Source organism: Antechinus flavipes, chromosome 2, assembly GCF_016432865.1.
Source record: "Antechinus flavipes isolate AdamAnt ecotype Samford, QLD, Australia chromosome 2, AdamAnt_v2, whole genome shotgun sequence".
Taxonomy (NCBI): domain Eukaryota; kingdom Metazoa; phylum Chordata; class Mammalia; order Dasyuromorphia; family Dasyuridae; genus Antechinus; species Antechinus flavipes.
Window position 1 is genome coordinate 121,155,124 of NC_067399.1, and position 15,101 is coordinate 121,170,224.

The window sequence follows — 15,101 nt, forward strand, 5'->3', positions numbered from 1 at the left end:
TAGAAAGGAGGAGGAAGAAAATTTTAGAGATAGGAGAAAGCCAGTGAAAATGTGCAAAAAAATTAGGTGGTCAGTGTCTCTTGGTCATAGAAAAAATAAAAGAGTGAGGTATAAGAACACTAAAAAAGGTAGAAAGTTGCTTACTTATGTACAGCAAATAGTGGGTTTTAGACTTGATCCCTAGGAATAGAGAGTCCTGGAGTTTATTGAATAGGGATGAGAGGAGGTGATGATGAGGTGCATGGAGTGCAGCTTCTAGGGGAAATATAGCAGCAATACTGAGGCCTTCTGCCCTTACAAGTGTTATTGTTCTAACAATCTGTCTATCAATAATTCTAAAGTCTTCTTGCCTTAGGAATATCATAGAATAGTCCTAAAAATATTGTTCACTGTCAGATAAACAATCTGTTGGTCAGTGATAGCAAAGTTCCTGAGAAATAGGGGGAATAGACCACTCCTCAAAACTACCTGTCATAGAACTAGCAAATAAGTAGCATGAAGCTCTTGGTCTCTGTAACTTTTTCCTTTAAATTTATCTTCTGAATCCTGGTGCTCTGCTAAATTCTTTTGGAACTTAGCCCACTTCAATTGATGTTAACAATTATAATAAATTTTGCACCTTGAGTTTTACATGGTTTCAATCCTGCAAATTCTTTTGAGATACCTCATGAAACCAGTCTGCACTCCCAACATTTTGAGGTCTCCTTTGAACCTCAATAATGACATGATTGGACCTTTGCTTTAGGAAGATAAGTTTGACAGCTGATTATAGGAAGAATCCTAAATTATTAGAACTGGTAAGAACATTAGAGATAATCTAATGTGATCCTTTAACTTTGTGGGCTAGAAAATTGATACCCAGAGAGAGAGTGTGTGATCTTGTTCAAAATCACAAGCTAGTAAGACTTGTTTCACAATGTTTCCTTTATCAGTGTCCAGACCATCAACAAAGCTTTCTACAAATATATGATTTTATATCAGGAATGTCACTTGGTTAGAATTTCATAGGATCAAAGATGAGATCAGGAAGAAAGCTCAGAGGATAGCTCATTTTCCTCACACAGGGAATTGAAGAACTGGGAAAGTAAATTTTTCCCCAAGTTCACTGTGTTAGAGGTGATATTGATTTACTCTCTTCCCCTGTCAGGAAGAAGCCCAAATGGCTATTATCAGATACAACCAATAACCAGACTATCCTGTTTGTATATAGTGATTGTGAGGAAGGAACTCTTTATCAGCCTCCATTGTCTGTCCCCCAACCTCTGGGTATCTTAAACCACCTTTCTGAGATATTGATTAGCATATCTTTAGACAGGTCTGAGTCCCTCTTTGTCAGGTATTCCCTCCTCATAGTGTCTTCCCTTTAAAGATATCTTTCTTCTTACTCTAGCTAACTCTGATTAGTCTGCTAAACTCCTCTATAGATCTAACCTGCCAATCAGTGGCTTCCTCCCACCTCATAGAGTATTTCCTATCACCTGATTAATTGTGAATTATCCTGGAGAACTTGTCTTATCCTAGCTAACTATATTCTCTATTTCATATTTGTTATTCTTGGTGCCTATTTTACTTCTTATTTTGTCTCTAACTTCTCCTAAATAAACCTACCTTTTGACAAAAAGAATAGCCATTGTGAATTTGTCACATGTTTATTTCGAACTAGGTACTGCTGCTCTGACCTCATCAGAGGTTAGATATGAACCCAGGTTTTTTGACTACAAAGTCAATCCTTTTCTCACCATCCTAGACTGCATTCCATCTACCATGCTCCCTGTCCTATTCAATGTAAGAAAAAGCTATCTGAGAGCTAGAACTGCCCATTTCCATTCCCTAGGAATGGGCTACCTTTATCAGTGGTGAGTTTCCAAAACCTGGGGCATCATATAGGAGTATGGGATTGCCCTTATTATATAAAATATTATTTTTATGTATATTATATAAAAATTATATAAAATAAGGATTTCCTTATTATATAAAATGAGAGAGCCAGTGTCCTTTAAGCCCTAACATTCTGAAATTCCATTACAACACAAAAGAGCCAAGCCATTTTGTGGTCATCTGTACCTCTGCATCCTCAGACTAGAGACTGGCCCAGAAGGCTCAACCCTTCCAGCTCCAGAATGGCCAACATGACGGCTGGTGCTTTGAATCAATGACTCCTTAAATCTAATCATGCTTCACCTTATATCCTACACATCTCAATAATCTCTTTCTCATTCTTATCCCTTTCCCCCTGCCCCTGACTCCAATCTTGGAATCATAATCAAATCAATATTTCCCTGGCAATTGGAATGACTGTTTCTATGACTCCATTTCCTATTTCTGTGGCTTTCCAAACTAAAATATTCCCTTCCTTACCCTCTATCCCCCCATATCTGTGGTTTCCTCCTACTAGAATGTCCCTCAAGCAGGAATTATCTCCACTTTTATACAGCACTTAGAACAATACTTGGCACATAATAAGCTCTTCATAAAAATTTTATTCATTTATTCATTCAATCAAGGAAGATTTCAGCCAAAAAAATAATTTTGGATAGGGTTTTAGTTGGTCCAAATCTGTGACTTACTTGATATTGGAAGTCCTAGTGAGGGGTCTTTCTTTATTATTGTGGTTCATTTGCAAGTATTCCACAATTTATAATTTCAGAAAGCTGCTCAAGGTTTTGAGGAGATATTTGAGTTGTTTAGAGTCACTCTACCAGTAAATGTGAGAAGCTGTTTGAACCCACAACTTCCAGAATCAGAGCACAGCTCTTTAGTCAATGAATGATGCTGCCTCTTGAGAACAAGTTCCCAAGGTTTTAGAAAGGTGAGAAGTATTTTAGATGAGGATAAACAGCATGAGCAAGGACGTGGGTGGGGAATGAATGATAAGTATATCTCCACACAAACATTTTGGGCTGTGAATGGTTTTAGGATGACAATTTTAATTTTTCATACAGAAAAACATGGAGTGGCTTATATTCCATTTTCATGTTTTTCCCCCCAGCATAAACAAACAAATATAACCACAAATTCCAATTCTCTCTACAATTTGAAGTTCATTTACAATGACTTTAGATAATATCTTGGTACTTTAGGTTAGTGGGTTTTAAAAAGGCGTTAATGCTTCAATTATATGAGATGGTAGAGAAGAAAATTATAAAAAGTCCCTGGAAGGTTATCTGAAGAATGGAGCCCCTGGCAAGAGCAAAGAATGGTGACCAAACCCGGATCTCTATGTCCTGCCTATTGTTTGCTAAAACTTACAGGTATTTCCTTTTAATGTTACTTATTGCCTGCTCTAAATTGATACTGGTTCTGAGTTTTTTCCTCATCAGTCTACATTTAGTAAATGTTCCTGGGGAAGATGAGAAGTGTATGAGGAGATCCTGTCTTTGCCCAAAATCCAAATTCCCTTATAAAAGACACTTCACAAAATACAATCTGTTGGTTGTTAACAGGACAGAGGGATATGTCCTTTAAATAAAGCAATATGGTACTAACTATGGACTGTAGAATTTGACCAAAATTGTGATGCCTTTTAGTGACAACATAGAAAGACCTAAATTTAAATCTTGGGCAAATTACTTAATCTCCATTTGCCTGAATTTCCTCAACTGGAAAATGGGAATAACAATAACACCTACTTTCTAAAGTTATTGTGAAGATCAAATGAGATGATATTGTAGAGCACTTAGCACAGTACCTGGCACATAATAGGTGGATATAGATATATAAATGTATGTATATGTGTATATAAACCCATACAGACATGTACATATATATATATGTAATTGATTTATATGATTGTTTCCTTCTTTTAACTGCATTTTTATATTGTTCTTTTGGTTCCACTTTCTAAAGCCTACATTGTTTTATAAATATAATAAATCTTCCCACATTTCTTTGATTTCTTCATTTCTTAAGGTGGAATAATGTTCCATTATGTTCCAGTACCATAAGTTGTTCTGTCATTTCTTAATCACTGGGCAAACATTATTTCAAATTTTAATTATTAAAAATAATGCCGATATAGCAGTCCTTTTGTAGGGGCAGGGAACTGGAAAATGAGTGAATGCCCATCAATTAGGGAATGGCTGAATACGTTGGATATATGAGATTCAAGATGTTGATCTAAGACAATTTTTCAGTAGGCTGATTTCCAATTTTTCTGTTTGTTCTGGGCAGTTGGTGTTGTAGTGAATAGAGTGCCAGATCTAGAGTCAGGAAGACTCATCTTTTTGAGTTCAAATATGCCCTGGGATACTTCCTAGCTGTATGATCTGGGACATCTCTTTGCCTCAGTTCTCTCAAATATAAAAATGAGATGGAGATGTAAATGGAAAAATACACCAGTATCATTGCCAGGGAAAACCCCAAAAGAGGTCATGAAAAATCAAACAATGAGCAACAACAGTAAATGTTTGTTCTAACAACTGAGAAGACTAACAACTGAGGTCCGTTTCTCAAGGTCTATGATTTCAAAGGAAAGAATAGCCCAAGATTTTGTCCATAATTTCTCATTGGATGCTATTGGCAAAGAAGTCACAAGAGCTTTCTCAGAAATGCATGAGGCAAAAAGCAGATCAATGATTCTGACTTACCTTTTTGAATGCCACCAAAGCCAAAGAGCTTCCACTTTACCATGGAATTAATCAACTAGAACCAATTGAATGTCTACACATGTACATAAACAGTCTCTCCAAGATAACGTTCCTTGCATATGATGATGATTCTCTCAGAAGCAAGCTCACTAATGTCTTCCACATAAAGATGAGCCAGCTGGTGGGCTCTATACATAACTGATAACCTTAACACACTAGTTGTTCTTGTATAATCAAAGGTTCCTTTCTTAAGAATTTGTTTTCTTGAGTTTATACCACACTGAACGGCTGTACAAATTTATTTCTTATCTATGCCATTTATCTATTTTTCTATTTTTTATCTAGTACAAGTTATTTTTGACAGCTGCTGCTTTATAATATAATTATAACACAAAGCATCCCTCTTTTCTCCTTTTCTCACTATACACCTTGTTATTCTTAAACTTCTATTCTTCTAAATGATTATGTGTATTATTTTAATTACACAAAGTATAGCTTTGGTAATTTAATTGATACAATACTAAAAGTATAGAATAATTGGGGTCCAATTTTCAATTTTACTGCATTGACACCCACAAATACTAAATAAATGTTCAATTATTTAGATAATCATTTCTATAAATTTACTTTATAATTTTACACTGTACATTTACATTATCATTTTATTTGCATAAATGCTCTGTGTGTATCATTAAGCTAATTCTCAGATATTTAATACAGTTTATTTAACCAGGTAAAATGTATCTTCCTTTTGTCTACTTTGTTACTCAGAACCCTTCATAATCTGACCTCCTACTACCTTTCTAGTCTTTACACCCAACTCTCTTCCAATCCCATATACTTTACAATCTAGTGATACTAGTTTCCTTGCCAACAAGGAAAAGATCTTCTTAGAGTTATGCAATCTGACTCACAGCACCCCCTTATTAACTCATGGGGGAAGGGCTCTGGTCATCAACTTTAGAAGCACATTCTGAAAACCATTAACCTTTTTTTGAGAAATATCAAAACTTTACTAGCTCCTTTAGTGCCTCTAAAATTAATTTCCAAATCATGTGTGAAGTGCAGCCTAGTTCCTTGGAGGGCCTCAGGGTCAGCCAGAGTCAAGATAAATTAAAAGTCCTTGGTCTTTAGGAGGAGAAGTGAAGGAGACAGACAAAGTGCCACGAGGCTTGCCAAAGATGTATCCTGGATTCTTGAGTCCAGAGCACCGGCTTCTCTCTTCTTCATCCTGCCGCAAAGTGACTCTAGCCTCTGTCCCTCCACCCTCCAATCCTTGCTTATGATTATCTTAACACCAAACATTTAGCAAGCACCAATGGTGAGAAGAGCCATTTATCCAAATATGTGCTAATAGAGTCATTATCTCACATCAAACAGGTAATTAGCCTTAAGTGCTCAATTGTCTGATTCAAGTACACCTTTTCATAGTTTCAGCTCTCTACATAGAGAAACAAAATCATGAGTTTATTTCAAATTATGCACAGGATTGTTAAACAGATGGACATTAATCCTTGAACACTGTTAAGGAAGACAGACACTAATCCTTGAACAAGATGTTCAATCTCCCAACTCTGGGCATCTAGTGTATCATTTATATAGAGAATTAGTCGTTAGACATTTGCCTTCATAACCTTCCCTAACCATTATCTTGGAAGATTTCATAGACAATATCACTTTTACCAACAACTGTAATGCTTAATGGGAGGAAATGGAGGGATGTGAGGAGAGACCATGTCTTATCCATACTGTGGGAACATTCTGCTTCTCAAATGCCCAGGGAGTTACTTTCTTCTATTCAACTTTCAGTCAAAATGTGTGCTCCTGATAAATTGATATGATATGGAATTTTATACTCAAGAGTGGAGACAATGCATAGAGCACTGGCCCTTAAGTCAAGAGAACCTGAGTTCAAATACAATCTCAAATACTTAATACTGCCTGCATCACTCTAAGCAAGTTACTTAACTCCAACTGCCTCAGGAAAAAAATAAGTGATATGTTTTTTCAAAGGGTTTCCAAATGATAATACCTATAATGAAAGAGTTTTAACTAGAGAAGAAGGGGCAAGTACATAGAAATACTGTGGTTTGGGAAAGCTCAGGGGCCAGAGCCAACATGGAGTATGGATGGCAAATAATAAGCCTTAGGGAAATATCAATCAATAATCATTTATTAAGTAGTAATACCCGACATTGGCTAGGGCTAGGAATACAAAAATATCCTCAAGGATATTTTTTCTGCTCTCAAAGGACATTACATTCTATTAGGGGAGAAGACATGGACATCACATGTGTGTGTCAATACATACATACACACATATATAATATTCTATATTTAATATATTATAACACATGTTATATATGATATAATCTATATCATATGTTAGATTATGATATATAAAAATAGAATATAAAAATATATATAATGTATTAAAGAATATAGTATAATATATGGTATATTATAATATGGACAGCTAGACAATATGATAGATAGAGCATTGGGGATAAAACAGGAAGACTTATCTTCTTAAGTTCAAATCCAGCCTCAGATACTTCCTAGCTATGTGACCCTGGGAAAGTCACCTGATCCTGTTTGCTGCAGTTCTCCAATTACAAAATGACATAGAGGAGGAAATGGCAAACCACTCCAGCATCTCTGCAAGAAAATTACAAAAGATGTTATAGAGTTGGACATAACTGAACAGCAACCATTTCTCTTTAGGGCCAAAGCTAAATTGAATTCTGTGTCATATGATTTCCTCCACTGTAGATTGTCACCATGACTTGCTGAGCAAGTGAGTGCTGAGAGTTTTCTTGATAAAAAGAGTTTTTCTGAAAATCTCCAAAATCAAGTTCACAAAAACACTAACCCCTGATTTAGCTAGATAAAATAATTTAATAAAACTTGGACCACAAACTGTCAGAGAAGTAAGCGGCCAGTAGTTGGATGAATCAGGGATGATTGAGAAGGTCTAGTGAAATATTTTCGATGAAAAGGAAGCATATTGTGATGGAAAAAAACCTGAACAAGGAGTCAAGAGAAGGGGGTCTGAGTGCTGTGTGATCTTGGGCAAATCCCTTCCTTCTCTTAGCTTCTATTTTCTCACCTGTAAGATGAAGGGGTCCTAGGTTTAGATCTGGACAGTGACCTTTAATGTCAGCTAATGTAACACCCTAATTTTACAAACAAGAAAACTGAAGTTCAGATATTGGAAGGGAATTATCCAGGGTCACACAGGTAGGAAGTTTCAGCAATTATATTTGAAACCAGGCTTCCTGACTCCAGACTCAACATGGTTTGTTCAAGTTCAATGATTGGAAAAGTCTCCCTCAAGCTCTAGAACTCTATTAGGTCCTTATTTCATCTAAGCAATTAAGCAACTTCACTTAGCAACAATTTTTCACTATAAACTTTGTGACAATGAAATCCATATAAATTATTTTTGTCACTCTTTTGTGACCTTTTCTGATGCATCATGCATCTAATAGAAAAGCATGTGTTAATAAAATTCATATATAACCATGTATGAATGGCACACAATGAGGCAACCAATTTTCTTTGTTAGGACCTAGATTCAAGACATGAAACATAGGTACCTAGAAATTAGAGGAAAGGGACATCCTACAAGATAAAATGCAACATATTATTATCTCCTATGGCTTTTTAATGCCTTCAATAAGGTCTCCATTCAGTGGCTCATCATGGGTTGAAATCAATGCCACATTTTCCAAGGTTGTGACAAGGAAACACAACCTCAGACAAGGTAGTAGCTACCTTCAGGGAAAGGTTTGAAAGGCTCAAGTGTCCCAAGACCATCCTGGTCAAGTGGGGAGCAATGTGTCACTAGTTAGTGGACTAACAGTGAGTGAATACTTTATCTATTGCAAATTAAAATTGAGAGGCAACATGGTAACCCAGTAGATAAAGTGGTAGCCTTGAAATGAAAATTACTTGAGTTTAAATCCTACCACAAGAACATAATAGCTGTATGACTTTAGGCAAATTACTTCATTTTTCTCAATCCCAATTTTCTCATCTGTAAAATGGGAACAATAATATCATCTACCTCAAAGAGTTGTTATAAGGATCAAATGAGATAATATGGAAAGCACTTTGTATCTCTTAAAAAACTATCAAAATGCTAGCTGTTATTTTAACCAGGCTTAGAGTCTGGAAGAGAGGGTTCAAATACTCCCCTGACACATATTGGCTATATAGCCATGATGAAGTCATTTCAAATCTCATTGCCCCAGGAAACATTTTAAGATTAAATTATACAGTTCTTATTACTCTATGTATGTGTTTGTGTATGTGTATATGTGTATAAGTGCATGTGTGTTGTGTGAGTGTGTGGATGGGTGTGAACTTATATGTATATATATATATATATATATGTATATATGTGGGGGGGATGAGACTGTATACATATTTGTATGTATATATCTATTAAATGTATCTGTACTTATAGCCTATTTAGTAGAGGTTATGGGGATGAAAGAGGGAAAAAAGAATAAAGCAAAAAAAGTGTGTGGCAGAGAACAAAACAATTTATAAGGAAGCAAAGAAAAGATGGACATTCATGAATATAATTTCTTCTATTAAAATCCTTTCTTGAACTCAAAATTTATTGTTATATATTTTGAATTCTCTCTGATGTTCTGCTGGACACATGACAACGTTCTGTTTTGTTTTATTTTACTTTTCTGTCTTTCTTTTTTATTCTTTTTTTTTAAGAAACAAATTTTTAAAAAAAGAGAAAAAATGAAATTACACAGGAGTAACCAATATACAACAGAGAGAAGTATTTCCTGTATGGAAAATCACATGTTCAAATGAGCTCCCTCCAAAAACAAAACCCAACAACACACAATTCTGCACCCCTAGTTTCTGCCTCTTGTTTTCTGCTTTTCTAGCCCCTAGCCAAGCCATTGGTGCTCACACAATATTTTTGGTGTATTATTGCTCTATTATCTAATTCCTCTTTTTGAAATCTTTTTCATTGGCTGTTATGGTAAAATATGGCTAAAAAAATTCCTATTGAAATAATGAGAGGAAGCCTTGGGGAGAGAAAAAGGGAGAAAGGTGAGAAATGATAGCATTATTGTTCAATTAAATTTTATTGTAATAATATTCATTTTCAGGATCTAACCACAAAGGGAAAGGTCACAATGAGTAAGTGTAAAATGAGAAAATTATTGGAGTTTTAGCACTGCTCCCTCAAACATCTTTCCTTTTTGCAACACTCTGTTCTACTTCAACAATATCATGGGATGCAACACCCATGGTCACAGAGCTGATAGAGATCACTAGTGAGATTCACACCCATGTCTTCCTGATTCTGAGGCTGCTGTTTTTTTCTATGCTTCTCATTGGTGGTGTGGAAATACAAAAAGATTTTGACATTTCTAAAGGAATATGATAGGAAAGGAGATTAATGGGCTAAGGAAATGTGAGAGCCAGGTAAGACTTCTAGATCTGAGGGCAGAAGACAGTTTGTCTTCCCTTAGTATTACTAAGTCTACTACTATTACTTACAATTGAGTCTTTCTCAGTTTCTCAGGGAAATAATCTTCATACTCCCTACTTCACAGGGTTATTTTATCCAATAGAATGTAAGCTACATGAAAGCAGGACACATTTAATTTCTATTTCTGTATTTCCTGCTCCTAGCATAATGACTGACACATAGTAGGTACTTCAAAATGCTTATTGATTAATGAAAATTCTTTGTAAACTTTAAAGCAGTAATAAAAATGTTGTCCTTCTAGTAAATATCCCTTGCATGTGCTATCTGTGCAACCCAGATCTGTAAATAAGAATTTTTTTGGCCTGGGCCATTAAGAATTGAATCAGGCAGCCACAAAGGAGTTAGCAGTCCCTTCAGGGCAAGGGTCACTCAAGCCTCTGCCCCAAGGAAGAAGGTATAGCAACCTAGGAGAGGTTGGGTACTTGTAGGGGACCAGAAGGCAGGGACAATGGTCAACAAAGAAGCAATGTTTGTTCCTCCTTGAGGAGAAAGCACCTCCACTCAGGGTCATTCTGGGGAAAAGCTGAAAATATACAGTTAGTTATAGCTCTACCCCTTCGGGTAGAATTTTCCCTAGATAGCGATCAATTTTTCACCAGTGAGGTTTGGAGGTTAATGGTGGGCTCCTCTATACTATGGGTGGTCAGGTGATCCAAAAGGGAATTTTAGAATTTATAGTTAAATACTGACTACCTGGGGGCACATTGAGGCTGCACAATTCACAAAAACCAGCAGAGGGCATCAGAAATCCAACTAAGATAGAACAGTAGTTCCATTTTTTTTACTGGCACATTGGCCAAGTGAAGGCTCTCAGCTGGAGGATGCTGGTTCTGATGGAGGAAATAGAAATCCAGGAGTGTGAAACTTAACAAAGACTGTTAACTCTACATTCTGCAGAGCCAGGCAAGAGCACCCATAATGATATCAGTTCTGAAGTCACAGTCAAAAAAGTAGGACAAGAAGTAGGACAAATGAATCCACTCTATGTGTTTGAGAACGTGTGTGAAAAGCTAGATCATTACTAAGACTTTGCAGTGATACACACTCCTATTTATATTAGGCTTTAAAATTTATAAAGTATTTACAACAAATTTGTAAAGTACGCAGTTTGAGCATTATGATCTCTAGTTTATTGGGTTAAAATGAAATGACTCCTCTAAGGTCACAAAGCTTGTCACAAAACAATGGCAAAGCTAGAATTTAAACTTAAGTCTATTGAGTTTGGCTGGTATGTTCTCCACTAGGGTGCTATACCTTTCTCTGAGTTATTTTCGATCTTCATAAGCACAGTTCCTACATTAGAATAAATGCTCTAATAAATGTTTGTTGAAATGAATTTTATTCAACTGAACTGAGTGTAATTAAATCAAAAACCAAGAAATCTGAATCAAAAGTCCAGATGATATCAGTAAAGGCATCACAGATCAATAGAACAAGCAGAGATTGGAGGCTGTACAGTTTCACATAAAGGGAAAAAAATCTAAGTTTGGAGACAGCAGTGGAACTTAAATCCAAGATTTGCTACTGACTACCTGTTTGGCCCTTGGCAAACCATTTCATTTTTTGTAATCTCTGGCTTCTCTTCCATATGTAATAATTATGGAGCATGGGCAGAGATATATTGTCTGCTTGTGGCAGATGATATGAGATTCAACTTTGAAAGGTCTTGGTATTTTTTATAACACTGACTCAACTAAATCTGAATGGTACCTGAGTTCTACCCACCACAGATACAGCATTGGAGGTGGAAGTCCTGCAGGAGTTAAAAAAAAGAAAAAGCTTCTAATTCATTCTCTTCCTCTGACTTTAACATGTGACAAGAAGATCTTTTTCTTTTTTCTTTTTTTTAGTTTAATTTTATTTTTAAAGCTTTTTATTTTCAAAACATATGCAGGGATAATTTTTCAACATTGACCCTTGTATAGCCTTGTGTTTCAGATTTTCCCCTCTTTCCCCCACTCCCTTCCCTAGATGGCAAGCAATCCAATGTATGTTATACATATTAAAATATACGTTAAACCCAATATGTGTAAACGAATTTATGCAACTTGCAAAGAAAGATCAGATCAAAAAATAAAGTAAATGAGTAAGAAAAATGCAAGCGAACAACAACAAAAAGAATGAGAATGTTATGTTGTAATCCACCCTCAGTTCCCACAATCTCTCTCTTGAATGTAGATGGCTCTCTTCATCATAAGATCATAGGAATTGGTATCAGTCATCTCATTGTTGGAAGGAGTCACATTCATCCAATTTTTTGTCATATAACATTGATGTTGCCGAATACAATGATCAAGGAAATCTTTTTCATTAAAATTTGTGTGAGAAGAATGGAGATTTTCTTAGCAAAAATACTGAAGTGATTTGTCATTTCCTTCTCCAGTCCATTTTACAGATGAGAAAACTAAGATAAATATGGTTAAATGAATTGTTCAGAATCACACAGCAAATAAGTGTCTAAATTTAAACTTTGGAAGATGAGATTTCCTAATGCCAAGCGTATCCTCTGTACCTTCTGATACTAAATAGCAGCTAAAATAGTATTTCAATTAGTTAAACTGATACTGGGCCTTTGGTTACCTTTTCTCCTTTGTGTTTCTTTTCCTGAGTACAGGTGACTAAACAATGAAACCAAGAAGGAACATCCATTTTTGGAGGCAACTTTGTAAGTAAGAGATATTCAAAATCCTGGGTGTCTTGGGTGAAGCTGACTAGAATTAGGGGGAGTTGTTGTATCAGAGACAGAGAGAAAGAATCTCAACATCCTGGTATGATTTATCAAAAAATAGCTATTTAGAAGGAGTTGTTTGGATAGCACAGAGCACAAGTGAAATATAAAATACCTATTTAGCAACATTAGCTTATTATGGCTTCATGTTTTGATGATGGTTTTAAGGCATCACCTCTTATGAGAGTATAACAGAAGTTATTATTGCTGCTTGTTTAAATTTTCTGTCAGGGTATGCTTGTGGGTTTTTGTATTAAGTATTCTTTTGTGCAGAGGAAATAAATAGCTGTCCTGACTGACATTATATAATAAGTACCTTTCTATCACCTTTGGAGAGAACTAAGTCAAAACTAAGCCTTAATTAATTTTCTCCAGGGCTACAGTGTAGGGGTATAATGAGCTATATGAGTATGAAAAGAATTAGAGCTGAACTTGAACTGGATTGTATATGGGGGTCCAAAGAGAGGGTTTTTAAGAGGAAAGAAAGACAGACAGAAAAATGAAAGAGAAGAGACAGAAGGAGATAGAGATAGACAAAAAACAAAGACAGAAAAACAAACAGAAACAGACAGGCAGATAGAGAGAGACAGAAACAAAGAGAGAGAATGGGACAGAAAGAGATTGAAACAGAAATAGACAAAGACAGATGGAAACAAAGTCAGCGACAGAGACAAACAGAGATAGGGAGAAATAGAGACAAAGAAAGACAGACATGCAAAGATACAGACAGAAACAGCAAAGAGAAAGAGACAGCAGATGGAGAGACAGAGAGAGAAATAAAAACAGATATACAAACAGAGAAACAGAAAAAGATAGATGAAAGAGAGAGACAAACAGAGACAAAGAGAAACAGAGACAAAGACAAAGATGAAAGAGACAAATAGAAACAGAGACAGCCAGAAACAGAGACAAAGACAGAGATAGACAGAAAGAGACAGAGACTGAAAGATCCAAAGATAGAGACAGATAGACAGAAACAGAGATAAAGACAGAGAGAGACAAAAGAGACAGAGACAGATAAAAACAAAGCCAGAGATTGAGACAGAGATGGAGACAAACAGAGACAAAGACAGGCAGATAGAGGGAGACAGAAACAAAGACAGAGAAAGGGACAGAGAGAGAGATTGAGACAGTGATAGACAAAGAGATGGAAACAAAGACAGTGACAGAGACAAACAGAGATAGCGAGAAATAGAGACAGAGAGAAACATGCAGAGATACAGACAGACAGAAACAGTAAAGAGACAAGCAGAGACAGAAAGACAGACATACAGAGAGACAGAAAAAGAGAGAGAGAAAAAAGACAGAGACAGATGAAAAATAGAGACAGACAAAGACAAAGATGAAAGAGACAGATAGAAACAGAGACAAAGACAGAGATAGAGACAGACAGAAACAAAGACAGAGACAGACAGACAGAAATAAATACAGGGACAGACAGAAACAAAAACAGACAGATGGAAAGAGACAGATAGAAACAGAGACAGAGACAGAGACAAAAGAGAGACAGACAGAGACAGACAGAGACATAGAGTCAGACAGAGATGAACAGAATAACATCTCCTTGCCATGGGCTCCAGCCACAATTTAAATTGTTAGTTATAAAACGAGAAGGAAGGACAAACTGACCTCCAAGGCCCCTTGCAGCTCTTAATCTACTATCCCTCCATCCTCTGAATTGTCTGTTGATGGCTTCTGTGTCCCCTGATCTCTTGTTGCCAAGACAGTGCCCATGGTCTTTCTAATGTTTCAAAGAGCAAGTGTCCAGACAATCTTAGGCCTGATAGCCCCTCTTAGAACACTTAAAGGCTTAATCTTGTGATTAAGGTATTCTCCTCTGATAAACACAAGGATTCATTGAAGAAGAAAGTCTTGTCAAATGATGACAGGTAGCCCTGCCCAAGCGTCTGCTAAGCAGCAGCATCCTTCAGGACCTGATTTCAGTCATAATACAGGGTAAATTCTTTACAAAATGTGAATCAGGGTCACGCTATTGAGCACTTGATTGTCTCTCTTTTCATTAGCCTAATAGAAAGCATTCTCAAGCTTCTGCCAGCAAATATATATAAATGTGGATATAGATATATTCACAGTCCTGGAGTCATCCCAAGAGATTACATTATATTGGGGTGATTGCCCAGGATTCTAAATTTGAGGTACACATGTGATCACAGGACAAATGATTGATTAGTAAGCCTCAGGCATTTGGTTAAGTAAGAAGTGGCTCTTTGACCACCTAATATTAAAAAAAAAAACA

At 36.1% G+C, this 15,101-nt stretch overlaps 1 long non-coding RNA gene across 1 annotated transcript in view; it reads right to left on the bottom strand.

Moving 5' to 3' along the window:
- The window catches only part of LOC127552390 (uncharacterized), a 29,785-nt gene extending 15,059 nt beyond the window's left edge, over positions 1–14,726 (bottom strand). Inside the window, exon 1 of the long non-coding RNA XR_007951357.1 lies at positions 14,474–14,726. This is a non-coding gene — a long non-coding RNA (uncharacterized LOC127552390). The remainder of the gene's footprint in view (positions 1–14,473) is intronic.
- Positions 14,727–15,101: the final 375 nt, after the last annotated feature.